The sequence below is a fragment of the Eumetopias jubatus genome, unplaced genomic scaffold (genome assembly GCF_037043125.1).
Source record: "Eumetopias jubatus isolate StellerSeaLion01/CBP00866 unplaced genomic scaffold, mEumJub1_p1.0 scaffold_13, whole genome shotgun sequence".
Lineage (NCBI taxonomy): Eukaryota > Metazoa > Chordata > Mammalia > Carnivora > Otariidae > Eumetopias > Eumetopias jubatus.
Window position 1 is genome coordinate 23,011,004 of NW_028274819.1, and position 10,680 is coordinate 23,021,683.

Sequence of the window (10,680 nt, forward strand, 5' to 3'; positions counted from 1 at the left end):
ATGAAAACACAACTGTTCAAAATCTTTGGGATGCAGCAAAGGCGGTCCTAAGAGGAAAGTACATAGCAATACAAACCTTTCTCAAGAAACAAGAAAGGTCTCAAATACACAAGCTAACCTTACACCTAAAGGAGCTGGAGAAAGAACAGCAAATAGAGCCTAAACCCAGCAGGAGAAGAGAAATAATAAAGATCAGAGCAATAATCAATGAAATAGAAACCAAAAGAACAGTAGAACAGATCAACGAAACTAGGAGCTGGTTCTTTGAAAGAATTAATAAGATTGACAAACCCCTGGCCAGACTTACCAAAAAGAAAAGAGAAATGACCCAAATAAATAAAATCATGAATGAAAGAGGAGAGATCAAAACAACACCAAAGAAATACAAACAATCATAAGAACATACTATGAGCAACTATATGCCAGGAAATTAGATAATCAGGAAGAAATGAATGCATTCCTAGAGATGTATAAACTACCAAAACTGAACCAGGAAGAAATAGAAAACCTGAACAGACCTATAACCACTCAGGAAATTGAAGCAGTCATCAAAAATCTCCCAACAAACAACAGCCCAGGGCCAGATGGCTTCCCAGGGGAATTCTACCAAACATTTAGAGAAGAATTAATACCTATTCTTCTGAAACTGTTCCACAAAATAGAAATGGAAGGAAAACTTCCAAATTCATTATATGAGGCCAGCATTATCTTGACCCAAAATCAGACAAAGACCCCATCAAAAAGGATGATCATAGACCAATATCCCTGATGAACATACATGCAAAAATTCTCACCAACACACTACCCAATAGGATACAACAGTACACTAAAAGGATTATTCACCACGACCAAGTGGGATTTATCCCTGGGCTGCAAGGTTGGATCAACATCCACAAATCAATCAATGTGATACAATACATCAATAAAAGAAAGAACAAGAACCATATGATCCTCTCAATAGATGCAGAAAAAGCATTTGACAAAGTACAGCATCCTTTCGGATTAAAACTCTTCAGAGTGTAGGGATAGAAGTTACATACCTCAATATCATAAAAGCCATCTATGAAAAACCCACAGCGAATATAATTCTCAATGGTGAAAAACTGAAAGCTTCCCCCTAAGGTTAGGAACATGGCAGGGATGTCCATTATCACCACTGCTATACAACATAGTACTAGAAGTCCTAGCCATAGCAATCAGACAACAAAAAGGCATCCAAATCGGCAAAGAAGAAGTCAAACTCACTCTTTGCAGATGATATGATACTTTATGTGGAAAACCCAAAAGACTCCACCCCAAAACTGCTAGAACTCATACAGGAATTCAATAAAGTGGCACAGAAATGAACAGAAATCAGTTGCATTTATATACACCAACAAGACAAGAAAGAGAAATTAAGGAGTCGATCCCAATTACAATTGAACCCAAAACCATAAGATACCTAGGGATAAATCTAAACAAAGAGGCAAAGAATCTGTACTCAGAAAACTATAAATACTCATGAAGGAAATTGAGGAAGACACAAAGAAATGGAAAAAGATTCCATGCTCATGGATTGGAAGAACAAATATTGTGAAGATGTCAATGCTACCTAGACCAATCTACACATTTAATGCAATCCCTATCATAATACCATCAACAACTTTCTTCAAAGAAATGAAAAAATCCTAAAATCTGTATGGAACCAGAAAAGACCCCAAATGGCCAGAGGAATATTGAAAAAGAAAAGCAAACCTGGTGGCATCACAATTCCGGACTTCAAGCTCTATTACAAAACAGTAATCATCAAGACAGTATGGTACTGGCACAAAAAGAGACACATCGATCAATGGAACAGAATATAGAGCCCAGAAATGGACCCTCAACTCTATGGTCTACTAATCTTCGACAAAGCAGGAAAGAATGTCCAATGGAAAAAAGACAGTCTCTTCAACAAATGGTATTGGGAAAATTTGTCAGCCACATGCAGAAGAATGAAACTGGACCACTTTCTTATGCCACACACATAAATAAACTCAAATGGGTCAAAGACCTAAATGTGAGACAGGAATCCATCAAAATCCTAAAGGAGAACACAGGCAGCAACCTCTTTGACTTCAGCCACAGCAACTTCTTCCTAGAAACAGTGCCAAAGGCAAGGGAAACAAGGTCAAGAATGAACTATTGGGACTTCATCAAGATAAAAAGCTTTTGCATAGCAAAGGAAACAGTCAACAAAACCAAAAGACAACTGACAGAATGGGAGAAGATATTTTCAAATGACCTATCAGATAAAGGGCTAGTATCCAAAATATATAAAGAACTTATCAAAGTCAACACCAAAAAATAATTCAATCAAGAAATGGGCAGAAGACATCCAAATGGCCAACAGACACATGAAAAAGTGCTCAACATCGCTCGGCATCAGGGAAATCCAAATCAAAACCTCAATGAGATACCACCTCACACCAGTCAGAATGGTTAAAATTAACAAGTCAGGAAACTGACTGATGTTGGCAAGGATGCAGGGAAAGGGGAACCCTCCTACACTGTGGTGGGAATGCAAGCTGGTGCAGCCACTCTGGAAAACAGTATGGAGGTTTCTCAAAAAGTTGAAAAGAGAGCTACCATATGACCCAACAACTGCACTACTGGGTATTTACCCCAAAGATACAAATGTAGTGATCCAAAGGGGTACATGCTCCCCAATGTTTATAGCAGCAATATTCTCAATAGCCAAACTATGGAAAGAGCCAGGATGTCCATCAAGAAACGAATGGATAAAGAAGATGTGGTATACACCACACACACACACACGCACGCACGCACGCACGCACGCACGCACACACACACACAATGGAATATTATGCAGCCATCAAAAAATGAAATCTTGCCATTTGCAACGACATGGATGGAACTAGAGGGTATTATGCTAAGCGAAATAAGTCAATCAGAGAAAGACAAGTATCATATGATCTCACTGATATGAGGAATTCTTAATCTGAGGAAACAAATTGAGGGTTGCTGGAGTCATGGGGGGTAGGAGGGATGGGGTGGCTGGGTGATAGACATTGGGGAGGGTATGTGCTATGGTGAGTGCTGTGAACTGTGTAAGACTGATGAATCACAGACCTATACCTCTGAAACAAATAATACATTATATGATAAAAAAAAAAGAGAGAGAAGATAGTAGAAGGGAAAAATGAAGGGGGGGAAATCGGAGGGGGAGACAGACCATGAAAGACTATGGACTCTGAGAAACAAACTGAGGGTTCTAGAGGGGAGGGGGTTGGGGGATGGGTTAGCCTGGTGATGGGTATTAAATAGGGCATATTCTGCGTGGAGCACTGGGTGTTATACGCAAACAATGAATCATGGAACACTACATCAAAAACTAATGATGTAATGTATGGTGATTAACATAATAAAATAAAATTTAAAAAAGAACAGTTCAATCAATATTCTAAGTTTGTACCTAAAATTTATACATATATAAAGAGTGAATTAAGTGCAAAGAAAGGAGATAGAAAACACCCCCCCAAATAAGTGCATAAATAATGAAAATAAAAACAGAAAAGCAATGGAGAAAAATCAATAAAATCCAAAGCAGTTTCTTTTAAAAGACCTACAAACTTAATACAATTCTATCCAAACTAACCAAGAAAAAGAAAGGAAACAAAAATTACCAATATCTAGAATGCAAGTTTGGTATCACTACAGACACCAAAGACTTTGAAAGGATTCTTTTCTTCCTTTCTGTTCAGTCTGGGAAATTCTCACTGACTTGTTCCCAGTCAGACCTTACCTATCCTTTGTCATTTCTGCTGTTGATTTCATCCAATTAATTCTTCAGTATAGGTATTAAGTTTTTCAGTCCTAGAAATTTAATTTTATTTAGTTTCATTTTTCTGCTTTATAACTTCATCTTTCCACTTTTCTCCCTTCTTTCATTAAATGTCTAAATATTATTTTAGATAATTTTATGTCTAAAATTATTTTAAAGAGTCCTTGTTTTCTAAATTCAACATAAGCCATGTATAGGTCTGCTTTACTGATCATTGATTTTTTTTTAATGGGTTACATTTTTCTGTTTCTTTGTACATGTCATAGTTTTCGTATTTTGTCCTGCATATTTTGTACCCAAAGAACAGAGAAAAGAGACTGAAGTAGATGGTAAATATTCCCCCAGAAAAGACTTGTTCTTTCACTATCAGACAGCAAGGGTGAGGATTTGTTCAATTACTCCTTCTAATCAAAATATGAAGTGGATCAGATCTCAATTAGAACTTTAATTATTATCAATTTCACTCTGATTTATATCTTGTGGGTGGTTTCAAGCTCTTTCCTTGAGCAGTGCTTGGGGATATAAGCACTGGGAAACTCAAGATCTTCTTCTGCTTTCTATTCCATGGCCCTCCCCCACAAACCCAAACTCCCTTTTGCAGGTAAGACTACCTCTATGGTTTAGACATGCCTAGATTCAGGTCTGCCACACAACTCCACCTGTGGTATTATACATTCAGCTGGTTTCTCCTAATTGCAGCAAAACTTACCTACCCAGAGCAAGCTTCTTCTTCCAACATCCAGACTCAGATTTTAATGTGGTCTCTCATCTCTGCTTACCTATTAAATGTCTGTCCTTCTCTGGAATTTGACTGTTACTTGCTTCTACAACTCTTCTGTATTCATCTATCCTATTGTTCCTTCCTTCCTTCCTTCCTTCCTTCCTTCCTTCCTTCCTTCCTTCCTTCCTTCCTTCCTCCCTTTCTTCCTTTGTGATATTTCAGTTTATCTAGTATTCACTTACTCTTACACCAGAAATATTGGTATTTTGCAATCTTTTATAAGCTATTCAAAATGGACATGTCAAAATTATTTTGACTTTATTTTTTATTTTTTTAAAGATTTTACTTATTTATTTGACAGAGAGACAGAGCGAGAGAGGGAACACAAGCAGGGGGAGTGGGAGAGGGAGAAGAAGGCTTCTGGCTGAGCAGGGAGCCCGGTGCGGGGCTCGATCCCAGGACCCTGGGATCATGACCTGAGCCAAAGGAAGAGGTTTAATGACTGAGCCACCCAGGCGCCCCAAAATTATTTTGATTTTAAAGATTATTATTTCTACTCTGGAAATATATGCTTTCTCAATGCCGACAGTGCTTATAAAAATACTGTTTTTTTTTTTTTTTTGATCTAACCAGTAGAGTAAGAGGTAATTCATTTATACATTCATACAATTATTTACTCCTAAAAATATTTACTATCCTATATTCAAGTCCTCTTCTAGGTATTAAGAATTCAACAATGAGCATATCAAAAGTAAAGCAAAACAATCACAATAGACAACTCTTTTTTTCTAGTGAAAAGGATATTTTACATTTTTATTTAAAATAATTGAAGTATTATATTAATTTTATCAATAAACATTATTAGATTATTTAATTTAAAAAGTATTTCAATGTTTAGCCCCTCTTCATAAGGCAAAGTGTAAAGGAATTTCTTGCCTACAACTTCCCCTTGAATATCTTTGAATATATTGATTTTTTTAATTTTTTATTGTTATGTTAATCACCATACATTACATCATTAGTTTTTGATGTAGTGTTCCATGATTCATTGTTTGTGCATAACACCCAGTGCTCCAAGCAGAATGTGCCCTCTTTAATACCCATCACCAGGCTAACCCATCCCCCGACCCCCATCCCCTCTAGAACCCTCAGTTTGTTTTTCAGAGTCCATCGTCTCTCATGGTTCATCTCCCCCTCTGACTTACTCCCCTTCATTCTTCCCCTCCTGCTATCTTCTTCTTTTTTTTTTCTTAACATATATTGCATTATTGGTTTCAGAAGTACAGATCTGTGATTCAACAGCCTTGTACAATTCAAAGCACTCACCATAGCACATACCCTCCCCACTGTCTATCACCCAGCCACCCCATCCCTCCCACCCCCCCACCACTCCAGCAACCCTCAGTTTGTTTCCTGAGATTAAGAATTCCTCATACCAGTGAGGTCATATTATACATGTCTTTCTCTGACTTATACTCAGCATAACACCCTCCAGTTCCATCCACGTCGTTGCAAATGGCAAGATCGCATTCCTTTGTATGGCTGCATAATATTCCATTGTGTATATATGCCACATCTTCTTTATCCATTCATCTGTCGATGGACATCTTGGCTCTTTCCATAGTTTGGCTATTGTGGACATTGCTGCTATAAACATTGGGGTGCACGTACCCCTTCGGATCCCTACATTTGTATCTTTGGGGCATAGATATTTACAATTGTTAGATCTTCTTGTTGGATAGACCCTTTAAATAGGATAGAGTGTCCTTCTTCATCTCTTATTACAGTCTTTGGTTTAAAATCTAATTTGTCTGATATAAGGATTGCCACCCCAGCTTTCTTTTGGTGTCCATTAGCATGGTACATGGTTTTCCACCCCCTCACTTTTAATCTGGGGGTGTCTTTGGGTCTAAAATGAGTCTCTTGCAGACAGTATATTGATGGGTCTTATTTTTTAATCCAATCTGATAGCCTATGTCTTTGATTGGGGCATTTAGCCCATTTACATTCAGGGTAACTATTGAAAGGTATGAATTTAGTGTCATTGTATTGCCTGTAAGGTGACTGTTACTGTATGTTGTCTGTGTTCCTTTCTGATCTATGCTGCTTTTAGGCTCCCTCTTTGCTTAAAGGACCCCTTTCAATATTTCTTGGAGGGTTGGTTTCGTGTTTGCAAGTTCCTTTGGTTTTTGTTTGTCCTGGAAGCTTTTTATCTCTCCTTCTAGTTTCAATGACAGCCGAGCTGGATATAGTATTCTTGGCTGCATATTTTTCTCATTTAGTGCTCTGAAGATTTCATGCCAGTCCTTTCTGGGCCTGCCAGGTCTCTGTGGATAGGTCTGTTGCCAGTCTAATGTTTCTACCATTGTAGGTTACATATCTCTTCTCCCGAGCTGCTTTCAGGATTTTCTTTTTTGTCTCTGAGACTCGTAAGTTTTACTATTAGCTGTCGGGGTGTTGACCTATTTTTATTGATTTTGAGAGGGGTTCTCTCTGCCTCCTGGATTTTGATGCCTGTTTCCTTCCCCACATTAGGGAAGTTCTCTGCTATAATTTGCTCCAATATACCTTCTGCCCCTCTCTCTCTTTCTTCTTCTTCTGGGATCCCAGTTATTCTAATGTTGGTTCATCTTATCGTATCGCTTATCTCTCGAATTCTGCCCTCGTGATCCTGTAGTTGTTTCTCTCTCTTTTTCTCAGCCTCTTTATTTTCCATCATTTGGTCTTCTATATCGCTGATTCTCTCTTCTGCCTCATTTATCCTAGCAGTTAGTGCCCCCATTTTTTATTGCACCTCATTAATAGCCTTTTTGATTTCGACTTGGTTAGATTTTAGTTCTTTTATTTCTCCAGAAAGGGTTTCTCTAATAACTTCCATGCTTTTTTTCAAGCCCAGCTAGTATCTTTAAAGTCATGATTCTGAACTCTAGGTCCAACATCATACTAATGTCCATATTGAGTAGGTCCCTGGCAGACGGTACTACCTCTTCTTCTTTTTGCTGAGGTGATTTTTTTCATCTTGTCTTTTTTCCAGAGGAGAATAGATGAATGAGAGAACAGAATGCTAACAGGTCAACAACGTCCCCAGCAAATATACACTATACAAATCAGAAAAGACCTGAAACCAGGGGAAGAGAAAAGGAAAGAAAGAAAAAAGAAAAAGAAAAAAAAAAAGATAAAAACAAAAACAAAACAAAACAAAAAAACAGAATATGATCAAATATGATCAGGCTAGTGCATAGATCCGTGCCACACACTAGATTTTGGGCGTATTTTGGTCTGTTAGAAGAAAGTGCCTGCTAAAATTTTAAAGGATGAAAGACTTATATATGTATAAAATAAGGGTTGATACAATGAAGGGATGGAAGATGACTGTAAAGATCAAAATTATAAAAGATTTTATAAAAGGAATTGATATGATAAGAAGTTGTTCGAATAAAGAAAGATTAAAAAAAAGAAAAAGAAAAGAAAAAAAAAAGGGAGAGAATGTGATCAGGCAGGAGACTAGAACAAAGCCATACACTAGTGATTTAGGATATATTTTGATCTATTAGAAGAAACTGTATGTCAAAAATTTTTTTTTTTTTTTGGGTACAGTATACTTTATTGATGGTACATGACAAGGTAGGGCTCCCCAAGCCCCTCCCCTTCTTCAGGGAGTCTGGGATGGAAACGGTGGAGGTCGGGAGATTCTCAGTGTTTTGCGGGGTAAGTTGGGGCAGGGACTCCCCAGCAGCTGAGGGCCTCTCTCTTCCTCTTGCTCTCGCTGGGGCTGGTGGTCCAGGGGGCTCTTACTCCTTGGAGGCCATGTGGACCATAAGGTCCACCACCCGGTTGCTGTAGCCGAATTCATTGTCATACCAGGAAATGAGCTTGACAAAGTGGTCGTTGAGAGCAATGCCAGCCCCAGCATCGAAGGTGGAGGAGTGGGTGTCACTGTTGAAGTCGCAGGAGACGACCTGGTCCTCAGTGTACCCCAGGATGCCCTTGAGGGGGCCCTCTGACGCCTGCTTCACCACCTTCTTGATGTCGTCATATTTGGCAGCTTTCTCCAGGCGGCAGGTCAGATCCACGACAGACACGTTGGGGGTGGGGACACGGAAGGCCATGCCAGTGAGCTTCCCGTTCAGCTCAGGGATGACCTTGCCCACAGCCTTGGCAGCACCAGTGGAAGCAGGGATGATGTTCTGGGCAGCCCCTCGGCCGTCGCGCCACAGCTTCCCAGAGGGACCGTCCACGGTCTTCTGGGTGGCAGTGATGGCATGGACGGTGGTCATGAGTCCCTCCACGATGCCGAAGTTGTCATGGATGACCTTGGCCAGAGGAGCCAAGCAGTTGGTGGTGCAGGAGGCATTGCTGACAATCTTGAGGGAGTTGTCATACTTCTCGTGGTTCACACCCATCACGAACATGGGGGCGTCGGCAGAGGGAGCAGAGATGATGACCCTCTTGGCCCCGCCCTTCCAGTGGGCCCCAGCCTTCTCCATGGTGGTGAAGACCCCAGTGGACTCCACAACATACTCAGCACCAGCATCACCCCACTTGATGTTGGCAGGATCTCGCTCCTGGAAGATGGAGATGGACTTTCCATTGATGACAAGCTTCCCGTTCTCAGCTTTGACTGTACCGTGGAATTTGCCATGGGTGGAATCATACTGGAACATGTAGACCATGTAGTTGAGGTCAATGAAGGGATCATTGATGGCGACAATATCCACTTTGCCAGAGTTAAAAGCAGCCCTGGTGACCAGGTGCCCAATACGGCCAAATCCGTTCACTCCGACCTTCACCATCGTGTCTCAGGGACGCGGCTGGCACTGCACCAGAATTCGTGGCTGTCTGTCGAACGGGGAGGAGCAGAGAGCCTGTATGTCAAAATTTTAAAGAGAGAACAACTTATATATATATGCCAAAAATAAGGGTAACTACTATGAAGGGATAAAATATGACTCTAAAAATGAAAAATAAAAAATGTTTTTTTGAAAAAGTGATAAGATGTTGGTTGAAAAAGGGAAAAAGAAAAATTCAAAAAAAAAACAGTTAAAGAAAAATTAACTTTGAAAAACTAATGAATCATGGTAAAAAAAAGCCTTGAGTTCTATGTGCAGTATTCCCCCAGCGCTGGATTTCTCCCGTTCTCCTTAATCGGTAAACTTGGTCTTGGTTTGCTGGCTGTTCGTGCTGATCTTCTGGGGGGGGGCCTGTTGCCGTGGTTCCCAAATGTCTTTGCCAGAGGCGGAATTGCCCCGCCCTTGTGAGTCCCGGCTAAGTAAGCTGCTGGGGTTTGCTCTCAGGAGCTTTTGTTCCCTGCAAGCTCTCGGTACAGCTTTGGAGGACCAGGGTGAAAATGGTGGCCTCCCAATCTCCACCCGGTGGAGCTGAGAAATCGGGGTCCCACTCTTCAGTGTGCCCCCAGAGAAAAGCAGTCACTCCCATCTTCCCTGTCTCCAGCTGCACTCCGTGCTCACCTGGCCTGTGACCGAGCATTTCTATATCTGGCACCGACCCTGTGTGGTGTCTCCAAACCCAGCAGATCCCTGTGGTGCGCTCCCGCGCCGCTCCTCCCGGGGGAGGAAGGGGAGTCTCCCTGGCTCTGCCGCTTGTTGGGTCCCTGCTGGAGGAGCAGTGGCCCGACTGGGCCACGGATCACAATTTTTGGCAACCCTGAGCTGAGTGAGAGCCCGCGCCTCGGCTCTGTCTCTGCAGCTGGCTTCCCCGCTCCGATACCTGGGAGCTCTGCCACACTCAGGCACCCCCGGTCTTTCTGTGACCCTGAGGGTCCTGAGACCACACTGTCCCGCGATGGTTCCACCCCCCGCTTAGCCACTGGAGTCACGTCCCTCAGCGGAGCCGACTTCTAAAAGTTCTGATTTTGTGCTCCGCGGGTCTATCACTTGCCAGAAGCGGCTTGTGGAGGCCCCCTCCCCCGCCGTCTATCCTCCCAAATATCGCCTCGGATTCACTTCTCTGCACGTCCTACCTTCCAGTAAGTGGTCGCTTCTCTGTTCAGAGAGTTGTTGCTACTCCCTTCTTCGATCTCCTGTTGAGTTTGTAGGTGTTCAGAATGGTTTGATCCCTATTCAGCTGAATTCCTGAGACCAGACGATATCCAGGTCTCCTATTCCTCCTCCGTCTT

The 10,680-nt window shown here is 41.4% G+C and overlaps 1 pseudogene; it reads right to left on the reverse strand.

Moving 5' to 3' along the window:
- Positions 1 to 8,216: 8,216 nt before the first annotated feature.
- LOC114215339 (glyceraldehyde-3-phosphate dehydrogenase pseudogene) lies at positions 8,217 to 9,352 on the reverse strand (annotated as a pseudogene).
- Between the last annotated feature and the right edge of the window lie 1,328 nt (positions 9,353 to 10,680).